General features: G+C 39.2%; 1 long non-coding RNA gene across 1 annotated transcript in view; it reads right to left on the minus strand.

The window, feature by feature from the left end:
- Positions 1 to 231: 231 nt before the first annotated feature.
- LOC129144780 (uncharacterized) overlaps positions 232 to 12,053 on the minus strand; it is a 252,545-nt gene continuing 240,723 nt past the window's right edge. The window contains exon 4 of the long non-coding RNA XR_008549368.1: positions 232 to 487. This is a non-coding gene — a long non-coding RNA (uncharacterized LOC129144780). The remainder of the gene's footprint in view (positions 488 to 12,053) is intronic.

Raw genomic sequence — 12,053 nt, forward strand, 5'->3', positions numbered from 1 at the left:
GATGTAGCAATTTTATAAAATAAAATAATAATAAAAATAATAAAATAAAATAAAATCTTCCAATATCTCCCCACCCCTTAAAATAAAAACCAACTATTTAACAGGCTCTACAAGGCAAAGCATTCTAGACACTCCTTACCTTTCTGACTGTATCCATCTCTTTCCTCCTCACAAAGCTTCTACCTTGATTCTGACTTCAAATATGCCAAACCAGTGCAACCCTTACCATCTTTGCCTTGGTTTTCACTCTTGGGAGTTCTCTTGCCCCAGATTCTGCATGGCTCACTTCTGCTCATCATCATGTCTCAGGAAACACCACCTCTTCAGAATACAGAGAATCGTCATCTTCCTCACGGTGCCATATTTTATTAGTTGTTCCTGGTACTCTTAACATTTTACTTGTCTTTGCATTTGCCTCTTTTGCAGCTTGCATGGAAGCTCCACACATGAGCACTGCTGTGGTGTATCCCCAGCACTTACCTAGTGCCTGGCACAGAGAAAGGGGAATTGAGGAATTGAATTTATTTAAGAATTGAGTCTGCCCCCCTTCCATCCAACATCCATGGCACACAGGATTAACCAACTGTGACTCTTTGATTGTAAGAACAAAACAGGCTTACAAGAGGTAGAGAGGAAAGGGAATGGGAAATTGGGTAAAGAGGATCAAATCTATGGGGGTCAATGGAAATTAGATTTTTACTGGCAAATTATTATTACAGCATAATAATTATTATTACAACATTATTACAGCTTAATAATACACATATCAAATTTGAATTCTGTGTACCTAAAACCTGTGTAATGTTTGAAACCCATGTCACCTAAATAATTTTTTTTTTTCAGTGGGACCCTCGCCGGTGGCTGGGGAACGAACCGACGCTGCAGAGGCTGCGGGCAGCCTCTCACAGCCCAGCGCTCAACCGCTGCACCACCAGGGGAGGCCCCCTAAATAATTTTTTTAAGGATTAATTAACTGCGGTGTTCTTTCCACTGCATAGTATACCTTTGAGAGAACAAGTGGCTAAAGATTCTGGATTCACTCCATAAGTAAAAATAAATTCCAGACAGTAAAGAACTACATTAAAAAAATACAGAGATGATGCTTAACAGACAATATTCTTATAATATTTGAACGAGGAGAAAACCCCAATAAAAAAGATATTCAAAATGGAGCATAAGGCCCAGATGTCAATAAAGAAAAGAGAGACAAATGCAGTAACCAAAACACCAACTGACACAGTAAATCCAGGTAAAAGAAAAGTGAAACACTTCATGAGTCTATTTCCAAAATAAATGAGCAAGATTAATAACCTTAGTATTTTTAGAAATGCTATTAATCAATAATAAAATGAAAACAGTGCTGTAGAAATGGACTGTAGAAATCCACAAACAAATCACACAATGCACATTACACAGATGGCCAGGGAGAATGTGGTCAAGCATTCAGGCTCACTTATGATCAAGAAAATTTCAGTCAAAATAGAATTTTTTTTCAATTAGATTAATGAACAAAGAAGCTCCAAAGCTGGCCTGGATGGGGAGAGATTCTGGTCATTATCAAGGAGAAGAGTGTGAAATGAGGACTGCCCTTCTGGAAAGCAGTTTGTCAGCAAGCATCTACCAAAACTTAGGTGGAGCCTCCTTGGTGGCCCAGGGGTTAAGTCTCAGCACTATCAACGCCACAACATGAGTTGGATCCCCGGCCAGAGAGCTGACCCACATATGGCACAGCAGACCTCTCCTGTCTCACCTGCTGCTCCCCTCAGCAGTGTATTTCAGTAAATCTGCCTGTTCTGCTCCCCACTCTGTCTCTGGTGAGTCCTCTCACCCGCCACACCACTGGCTACACCCTAGTCTTCCACACAAAAGTAAATTAAAAATTAAAAAAAAAAAGACCACACACGTACAATAGTTTTACATTTAGGTATTTGTCAAAACTACCATTTCTTTGAATATGAATGAGATTAAGTACTTCCACATTAATCGCTTATTTCTATATTTTTCTATTCTGAACTTGCCTGTGTATTATTTTTGCCTGCTTTTCTACCATGAGGTTGCAGTTGAGTAAGATTTGGAGATGCAGAGACACATAAAGAGGGCACTAAAATTTACCTCATCACACAGACCTATTGAATTCCTTTATCATTTCAATGGTGGAGCCAGTTGCACTGAAACAATAGCATAATTATCCTTTCTTAGCAATGGCCCTGCCCTCAGGAACTTGCATCCCTCATAACTTGCTAAAAGGATGTAATGATTTAAAATTTTTAAAATAATAGTTCATCATGCATTCTTTATTTCAATTAGCAAACATTTATTGACTGCCCACATCTGCCAGGTACTGCTGTACCCACCCTTTTTCAATCCTTTTGCTCTGCTTATAAAATATGCACAAGCCCTTAAGAAGCAATAAGTGATGGAGGCCAGCCACCAGGGTCCAAAGAAAAATGCCCATCGTCACATCAAATTTAAAGGAAAATTCTGTTATTAAAATTTAAAAAGCAGAATCTCAAAAACTTCAAAATTCTCCCTGCATCATCAAGCTACAAAAACAAAAGTTAACACAATATTATGTTTAACATGTTCCCACTTTTTGCTAAAACATATGTGCATATATATGCCTACATACGTGTATTCATATATGCACATTTATATGAATTAATTTGTATAGGAAAAGTTCTGGAAGGAAATATTTAAAGCTTATATCCTTAAATTGTGGAGTTTCAGATTATTTTCATTTCCTTTTTTCTCATTTGCTTTCTAAATTTTCTACTACTAATATCTACTACTCCTGTAGTTTAAGAAATGAAAAAAAAAATCCTTATGTAATATTGAAAGGTGAACTCTGTTACCAAATATCGGTTCCTTTTCAGTTTTTCTCTGTTACTTCCTATACTATGAATTAGAAAATGAATTTTCGAAAGAGACTTAGCTACTCAAAACCTTACAACTGTCTTTATTATAAGTTCTCCATTTAAATTAAGTGATACCAAACAAGAAAAGCCCTTAGCACAGAGCTTCATGCTCAGTAAATACTCTGTGTTCACTCCCTTATTTTCCTCTTCTTTTCTTCTTCTATGGGCAAATGTGAGACATCTAAACCTCAAGGAGTCTGAAGCACCATTTATTTGCACACTGGCATTGCCAGGACAGCCCTGGCTCAAGTGTTCATCCTCTGGCCACGTCTCTTGTGTTGATTCTTATTTCAGACTCATGATTTTCTTCAGGGTCCTGTCCCCTGCTTATCAGATTACCATTTCTACCCAGCCTTTACCATGTGCTTCTCCACCTTCTGGAAGGAGAACAAGAGTGCTGAGAGTCTGACACGTGGCTGTCTGCAGCGTCAGCCTTATTAAAAGTCAAAGCCTCTTATGCATTAACTGGGGTGCCATCTGCCTTCCTGTGCACAGGGGATCTTAGTTCATTGCAACGGTAATCGGGCTTCTCAAGGAGCTGGCATTTTTCAATTCCAGTGGCACTAAGGATTAAATATAACAAAGTTCTAGGGCCTCCTTGGTGGCCTAGGGGTTAAGTCTCAGTGCTACCACCTTGAAGGCCCACCGAGATGGCCCGAGTTCCATAACCGGCCAGCGAGCTGACCCGTATATGGTGCAGTAGACCTCTCCTTTCTTGGCTGCTGCTCCCCTCAGCAGTGTATTTCAGTAGATCCGCCTGTTCTGTCCCCCACTCTGTGTCTGGTGAATCCTCTTACCCCCTGCTCCTCTGGCCTACACTCCAGTTCTTCCACACAAAAATAAATAAATAAAATCATTTAAAAAAACAATATGCAATGATTAAAAAAAATTTTTAAGTATATTTGCTAAAATGAATTTATAACATGGGTATTAAAATTTGATAAAATTATACCCCAAAAAGATAACTACATAGACTATTTATACCAATGAATATTTATGCAAAAACCTTTAATGAAATATTAGCATAACAATCAGTTAAAAGTATACATTAAAACCGTGTGTTCATTTCTTGAGGAATGCAAAAATGGTTCAATATCAGAAGTTGTAGTTATATTATTTATCATATTAATAACTGAAAGAGAAAGATCATATCATTGTTTCCAAAGTTTCAGAGAGGGCATTTGTCAAAATCCATTTACAGTTTTTGCACACTTATGTAAAAAGAAAACAATAAAATGAGATTTATGTCTATTTCATTGACATATAAAAAGAAGAATGATGTCCATCATCCCCATACAAAGATGCTATGAAATCCATCGCTATATAAAATTTACAATGACTAATACTTCCAACAAAATGTTGTGTAGCAATCAATTTTACTCTTCTTACTCCTGATTTTAGTTTATAAAACCAGAAAATCTGGTTTTGGTGTTAAGGTTATATAGGCAATTAATATTAACTAACATAATAAAATAAAATATTATTTCATTGAATAACTAGCATATTAATAGACTCCAATTTTATATATTTTATGTGTTAACATTTTTTTAAAGCTGCAAGACCCCAAAATTGATGGAAACAAAAGGAAATCATATTGTGTTCCTGGACAGAATAATTAAACAGCATCAATGTGTCAATTTTCCCTAAATTGACTTATAAATGTAATGCAATTCCAATTAAAAAAATCACCAGATTTTTTTTGTCAATCTGGCTTAGTGAATTACAAAATTCATTTAAAAAAATAAACAAGCAATAATAGCCAGAAAAAGCCTGGAAGAGAGGAAGTAGGAAGGAGCCTAGCCCTATTAAATATTAAAAGACATTCCGAAAGCTTTTGTAAATATGAAATGTGCAACTGGTGCATGAATAGACAGGCAAACTAATGAAACTGAAGAGCAAACAAAGAAATAGAGACAATTACAACCGCAAATTTAGTTGATGGCAAAGGGGTCTTCTTAAGTTAGTGGAGAAAAGATGGAGTTTTTGATAAATAATATGGCATAACTGGATAGTCACATGAAAAAAAGATAAAAATGTATCTTTCTCACACCATATACCAGGATAAATTCCAAATGAATAAGAGATATAAGTGTGAAAAAATGAAAATATACAAGTGCTAGATTAAAATTTGAATGAATTTTGCTGTAAACTTAAGGGTGATAAAAATCTCCCCAATTATTATTCAAAATCTGAAAGATCTATAAGAAAATAAAACTCTGAAAAGAAAAAATTTGCATGGAAAGATATACCATATAAAAAGGAACAAGAGTTAAATAAGCTAGGAAAAATATTAGCACCTTACATAACAGCAAGTTGTATCAGCAAATATCTCCAACATACAGAGAACTTCAAGAAATGTTAACCTTTTAAAAATTTTATAGAAAATTAACAGTTTTATAGCAAATGGACTGCCAAATGGTTCACAGAAAAATAAATTGAAATGACTATTAATCATGTGAATATTTGTTCAATTTCATTTGTAATAAAAGAAATTTGCTTCAGATTGAGATGTTATTTCTCATCAATTAACAAATCCAAACCCAAACTTTCTGATTAGTTTGGCAAAAACCTTTAGACAACACTGTAAGCAAGTCCACACTTCGATATATGGCTGATGGAAAAACATAATGGTGAATTTGGCAATATCTAACAAAATTATACATGCAAATTTAACAACCCCACTTCTAGAAATGGATCCCAAAGACACTGGCAAAAACAAAGACAGGAAGGAGAGACAAGATGCAGCATCAGGGCTGGGCCCACTCTTCACACAGCAGCAAATCCACATGAATGTTTTGCTTCCCCAAAACTTAACTACTAATAGCCTGCTATTGACAGTCATATGACATAGTCGATGCACACATATCGTTCATGCTGCATGTATTATATATTGCATTCTTACAATAAACTAGAGAAAAGAAAACGTTATTAAGAAAATAATCAGTGGGTTGCCCCTAAGGGTCTACAGCCTCACTGTAGGATAGGGGAGAGGAACCTGAACAGTTTCCGAGGTTATGAAGGCCCCTTCATGGGGCGAAGGGCAGAGTGAATAAGGCACTAGGCATGTAAAATGCCCAATGTCACCTTTTGTCTGGGGCCGTGTGCTAATAAGGCTTTAGGCAGGGGCAGTGACTCCAGGAACATCTTTCACACTAAGGTGCTAAGAAGTTACAGGCTGAAAAGCTGCCTCCCCAGGCTGGCCACCCCTCAGAGATCAATGCCAAACTCCTTGACTTGGCATGAAAGGCCTCACACGGCCTGTTCTGGGACATTGAGGTGTCTCCTCCTCTAGACAAGCCGGGCCTCACTGGGCAGCCACCCCACTCTCCTCTTTGACTGGCAAGCCCCACCCATCCCTCCAGAACCCAGGCAGCCCTGATGTGCCATCAGAATTCATGCCCTCGCCATCCTCCATGGCCCAACAGTATCACATTGAGTGGCCTCTATGACTTTCTCCCCCCATGAGGTTGCAAGCCCTTTAATGGGGACACGATGACATATGGTGTTTACTTTGCCGTTCCCTGGGCAAAAAAAAAAAAATGCTTTTCAAAATAAATGACACCACCCATGAAGGACTGTTGCTTTAAAGATGATGAACATGAACCCCAGCCTTTTAAGATCTAACTTCTTGTTTAAAGGAAGGACAGAGGAGTAGGAACAAGTGAAATGAGACTCTGAGGAAGCAGTCATAATGTGGGTTCTTCGGGGAGCTGGACTGGCCTCTTTTTTTTTTTTTTTAAGATTTATTTATTTTATTTATACAAGCACTGGGTACAGTCAGAAGTGTGGGAGGGTGAGAGAATTCACCAGAGCAGAGCAGGCAGAAGGACCGAAGTACAGCGCTGAGGGGAGCAGCGGGCGGCAGGAGAGGTCTGCGCGCCATGTGGGACCCTCCTCCGGTGGCCGGGGAGCAGCCGGGGATCGAACCAGCGCTGCAGAGGCTGCAGGCAGCTTCGCAACCCAGCGCTCAAGCGCTGCGCCACCGGGGAGGCCCTGGACTGGCCTCTTGTGAAAGTCAATGGGAATGAGGAATGAGTGTAGAATGGAGATGCTTCTAGAATAAAGGAGTCTTCAAAATCTACTACAATGAAATGCAACGCGTCAAACTAATACAAAGATGTGTTTGAGATGATTAGGTATAGAAATGAAAACAATGGCCGTCAGGGTAGAAAATGGGCTATTGATTACATAGTTGTAAACACTTTCCAAAACTCATCAAATTATACACTTAAGATCTATATATTTTGCCCTACTTGATTATACTTCAATTTTAAGAAAAAGAGAGAAAAACACTGAATATAGAGAAATATGTAGTTAGCAGTGGGATTTTGACATTACTAAGGGAGGTATAGCAGGGTGGCAAGATGCATCTTCTTGGTTTTTGTTTTTCCTTTTGCCAGACGTGAACTTATGATTCAGGACTCTCTTTGATCACCCAGGGAAATCTGAAACTCCGTTTAGAAAGTGTCTAGTAGGACACTACTGTTTTCATTATTAGATATAAAGGTAGTATTTTTGGTTACATAAAATACCTTGTTTAAGACTAAAACAATGTGATATAAAGGGTTTTCTTTGAAATGGTACAGCAAAATAAATAGGAAAATTGATAAGCATACAAATAAGGTGTAGTTGGGGCAAGTGGTATAATAAAAAACATACTTTTGTTCCCTGATTTTGGTCTGGGAATCCCTCTTGGAATTTCCTGGGTGATAGGCCTGCTTTTTATAACTCATCAATGATTTAACCAAACATGTGTATATAATGGAATCCCATATAAAACAACTGAACAATGCATTTCAGAGATGCTTCCCGGTTAGTGAACATATTGCAGATCCCACACCTGGAGAGGGCACGGGCACTCCACATCATTCCTCTCCCACTGGCTGGTCGCCGAGCTGTAGCCATTATAATAAAGCTGTAATTGTGAGTAAGGCACTTTCTCGAGTTCAGTCCTAGTGAATCATGTAATATGGAATCTCTCAATTTGTAGTTGACTAGGCAGAAATGCAAGGAACTCTCCAAAACCACCGTGCTGGCATATGAAAGTGGGCACTGGCTTGTGAAACTGTGTCCTTGACTTTTGGGGTCTGTGTTAAATCCAGGTGGCTTTTGTTAGAATTGAATTGCATTTTAGGGTTCCCAGTTGTCGCTGGAAAATTGGAGAATTGGTTGTTGTTGAAAAATGACACAGGGTAATTTTAGAAAAATGTTGACAGTTGTTGACACTGTGGGATGTATAGAAGGCAGTTCATTCCACTATTCTTTCTACTTTTGTGTGTTTCAAACTTTTCCGACAAAAACATTTAAAACTTGAAAGAATACTCTTTCCAGATTCATTTACCTTTTCAAAGAGAATAATTGCCAATTGTAGACATCCCAGTGAAATGCAGTGGTATCTCATTGTGATTTTAATTTGTCTCTCTTTTATGACTAATGATGTGGAACATCTTATATCTCTTTATGGGCATTTATATATCTTCTTTTTTTTTTTTTTTTCTTAAAGATTTAATTATTTATTTATTCATTCATTCATTTTTTATTCATTTATTTAATTATACAAGCACTGGGTACAGTCAGAAGCGCGGGAGGGTGAGAGAATTCTCCAGAGCCAGAGCGGGGAGCAGAGCAGGCAGAAGGACTGAAGCACACTGCTGAGGGGAGCAGCGGGCGGCAGGAGAGGTCTGCCACCATATGGGACCCTCCTCCGGTGGCCGGGGAGCAGCTGGGGATCGAACCGGCGCTGCAGAGGCTGCGGGCAGCTTCGCAACCCAGCGCTCAACCGCTGCGCCACCGGGGAGGCCCGCATTTATATATCTTCTTTTGCCAACTGCCAAGCATCATTTCCAGGAACTTTCTCAAAGGATATGAAAACCTTTGTCTACAAAAGTACTTATGCAAAAAGACTTACACAACTTTACTCATAAGAGCAAAAATATAAAACAAACAAATGCCCATCAACAAGAAAACAGATAAAGAAAAGGTGGCATAGTATGCGATGGAATATTACTCAGCACTAAAAAAGAACAAATCACTGTTACAGGCACCAACATGAACGAATCTCAGAAACACTGATAAGTGAAAGAGCCAGACACAAAAGAATACACTCTGTATGGTTTTGATAAGAATTTCAAAATCAGGCAAAATTGATCTGGAGGTATAGATATGAAAACAATGGCCATCAGGGGTAGATAAATGGGCTATTGATTACATAGGTGGTTAAACACTTTCCAAAACTCATCAAATTATACACTTAAGATCTATACATTTTGCCCTACTTGATTATACTTCAATTTTAAGAAAAAAAGAGAAAAACACTGAATACAAAGAAATATATAGCTAGCAGTGGGATTTTGACATTACCAGGGGAGGTATTACAGGGTCAGAAGATGCATCTTCTTGGTTTTTGTTTTTCCTTTTGCCAGATGTGAACCTGTGATTCAGGACTCTCTGTGATCACCCAGAGAAATCTGAAACTCCATTAGCTTAGGCATCAATGCAGAGCCACCCCATGCCTGAGATCTTAACTCCTCTCACTAGGATCACCACCCAGAATCCTTAGTGTGACACCATGGATACAGACTTGCTTTCTCAATAGGTCACACAAGTGACCCGCCTCTCACATCCTCCTTGGATGTAGAAGCAGAGATGTTGGTAGCCATAGCAGGCTGTATTTGACTGCAAAGAATAGAGTGAATGGGAATGTTACTGCTCAACTCAATTCAGTTGAGTTCAAGTTCTCAGTTTATACTACTTACCTGTTGGACTTCTCTGAGAATTGGAATGAAAGTTCAATAGCGAGAAGGTCTAGATGAGAAGTTGTTTTGACATTTTGAGATGGCTATTTTGATGTTGATGCACTGGAAATATACTACCCTCTAAATATTCATTTAGTAAAATGTGTGAGTCCTCCCCAGGTATATGCATTTTTAGGACTATCTTAACGAAGTACCACAGGCTGAGGGTGAGCACTAGAAGTTCAAAAATAAAGTGCCATTGCATTGATTGATTGCTCCTTGAGTTACCGTCGTATTCCTGTGTCCTCACGTGGTCTTCCCTCTGTGTGTGGCTGTGTCCTAATATCCTCTTCTCATAAGGACACCAATCATATGGAGTTAAGTCCTACCCATATGACTTCACTTAAACTGAATTATTCTTTAAAAACCCAGTCTTTATATACAATCACATTTCGAGGGACCGGTGCTTGGGAATTCAACATATGAATTTGGGGTGACACAAATTAGTCTAAAAAAGTCAAATGAAGTAGGTATTGTCCCCATTTTGCTCATAAGAATAATTATCCTCAAGAAATTAAGGGACTAGGTCAAGGTCGTTTATCTGATAAGTAGAGATGGATGACCATGTCCATCAGCATCACCATTTTAATGTAGCCATTATCATGTCCATGGGGGGAGTTTCTCTGAAGCTCGGAAGGCCACTATCTGTGTCTTAGCAAGAAATGACTGAAATTAGTAATCCCAAGGGACATCCCTCCACCAGCTACTGGTGGGAATCGATGTATAAATACCCCGGTTCTCTAAGACACACACCTATGCTGATTACCACATATGCCCAGTGAGATTTAGCTTTTACTGTCCTCCCTCGTAACCTGGTAGATGGTTTGATAATATCCCCTTTGTTGGCTGTCTTCCCTTCACTGTGTCACTTTGCAATTCTTGTATCCTTCACCTGCAAATTCTTGTGTCCTTCACCTGCCAAGTAAACTCATTGACCTTGAGTCCTGTGTCAGAGTCGGCACTAGGGAACTCAAACTAAGATGAGATTCAAATTCAAGTTTTTGTCCTCACAATCTGTTCTGCTGCACCATAAAGTAAGTATAGGTCACACTCCTTGAAGTTGTGATATCTGACAACTGTTGATCTATAAAAATGGCAATATTTTACAATTCAACTGAATAGAAGTACATGCATAGGGCCTCCCTGGTGGCGCAGCGGTTGAGTACTGGGTTGCGAAGCTGCCCGCAGCCTCTGCAGCACCGGTTCGATCCCCGGCAGCTCCCCGGCCACCAGAGGAGGGTCCCACATGGCGCGCAGACCTCTCCTGCCGCCCGCTGCTCCCCTCAGCAGTGTACTTCGGTCCTTCTGCCTGCTCTGCTCCCTGCTCTGGCTCTGGTGAATTCTCTCACCCTCCCATGCTTCCGACTGTACCCAGTGATTGTATAAATAAATAAATAAATCTTACCCCCCCCAAAAAAAAAAAAAAACTTTAAAAAAAAAAAAAAGAAGTACATGCATATGTACATATGTAAGTAACCAGATAAAATGCATGCACACAAAAGTATACTTATGAACATGTAATATAAACTTCACACACTCTATATAGGAGGATGCCACTTGATCTTTCTAAAGCAGGAAGCCTTTATGTCTCTCCTCTTCATTAAATCCTTTAGTATCTATAGCCAGGCTCCATAGGATGATATTGACATCCCGCTATTTTCTGGCTCCAGTGGTTTCCTCTGGCTGTTCTCTGCCCTCTTTGTTCTGTTTTGATATTACTAAACTGCTTAGAATTAAATAACAAAAGGAAAAGAAAACACTGTACTATTTCACAAGTCTGTCCTTCCCCACTGATAAGAGCTCTTTCATCTTTCACAACTCAACAACCAGAAGCTTTTCCTCTCGCTCCCTTTTCCCAGATTGAAAGAATTCAGTCCCTTAGGGCCACTTCTTTATCTTGAATATGAATCTGTGATTGTATTAATCACACTGAACTACAGTTTTTTATTTGCCTGACTGTCTCCCCTCTCAGTAGACAAGCTCCTGAGGCCAATGCCTGGTTTTGATCATCTCTGTCTGTCACACAACTGGCATAGAGCTGGGTACATAGTAGGTGCTCACGAAATGATGTTGAATGAAGATAGTCAGAACTTAAGCCTTATTTTCTAGGCTTCTGTAAAGCCCCCAGCAGAAGATGTGTGAACAATGCCTATTTCTTAATATTGCAAAGTGACTATATACTCAGAAGACAAAAATAAAGCCCAGAGACCCTCTGATAACATAGTCCAAGCCAGATCTGATTATCAGAACCACAGTATTCTGGGGACATGGACGTTTGCTGAATATGTGCAGTCTGCAGTTAGTCTGCCTAGGGTCAGATTTTTGAACCCATCGCTGCCTGGTG

This window comes from Talpa occidentalis, unplaced genomic scaffold (assembly GCF_014898055.3).
Source record: "Talpa occidentalis isolate TD23 unplaced genomic scaffold, MPIMG_talOcc4v2.1 talOcc4.6, whole genome shotgun sequence".
Taxonomy (NCBI): domain Eukaryota; kingdom Metazoa; phylum Chordata; class Mammalia; order Eulipotyphla; family Talpidae; genus Talpa; species Talpa occidentalis.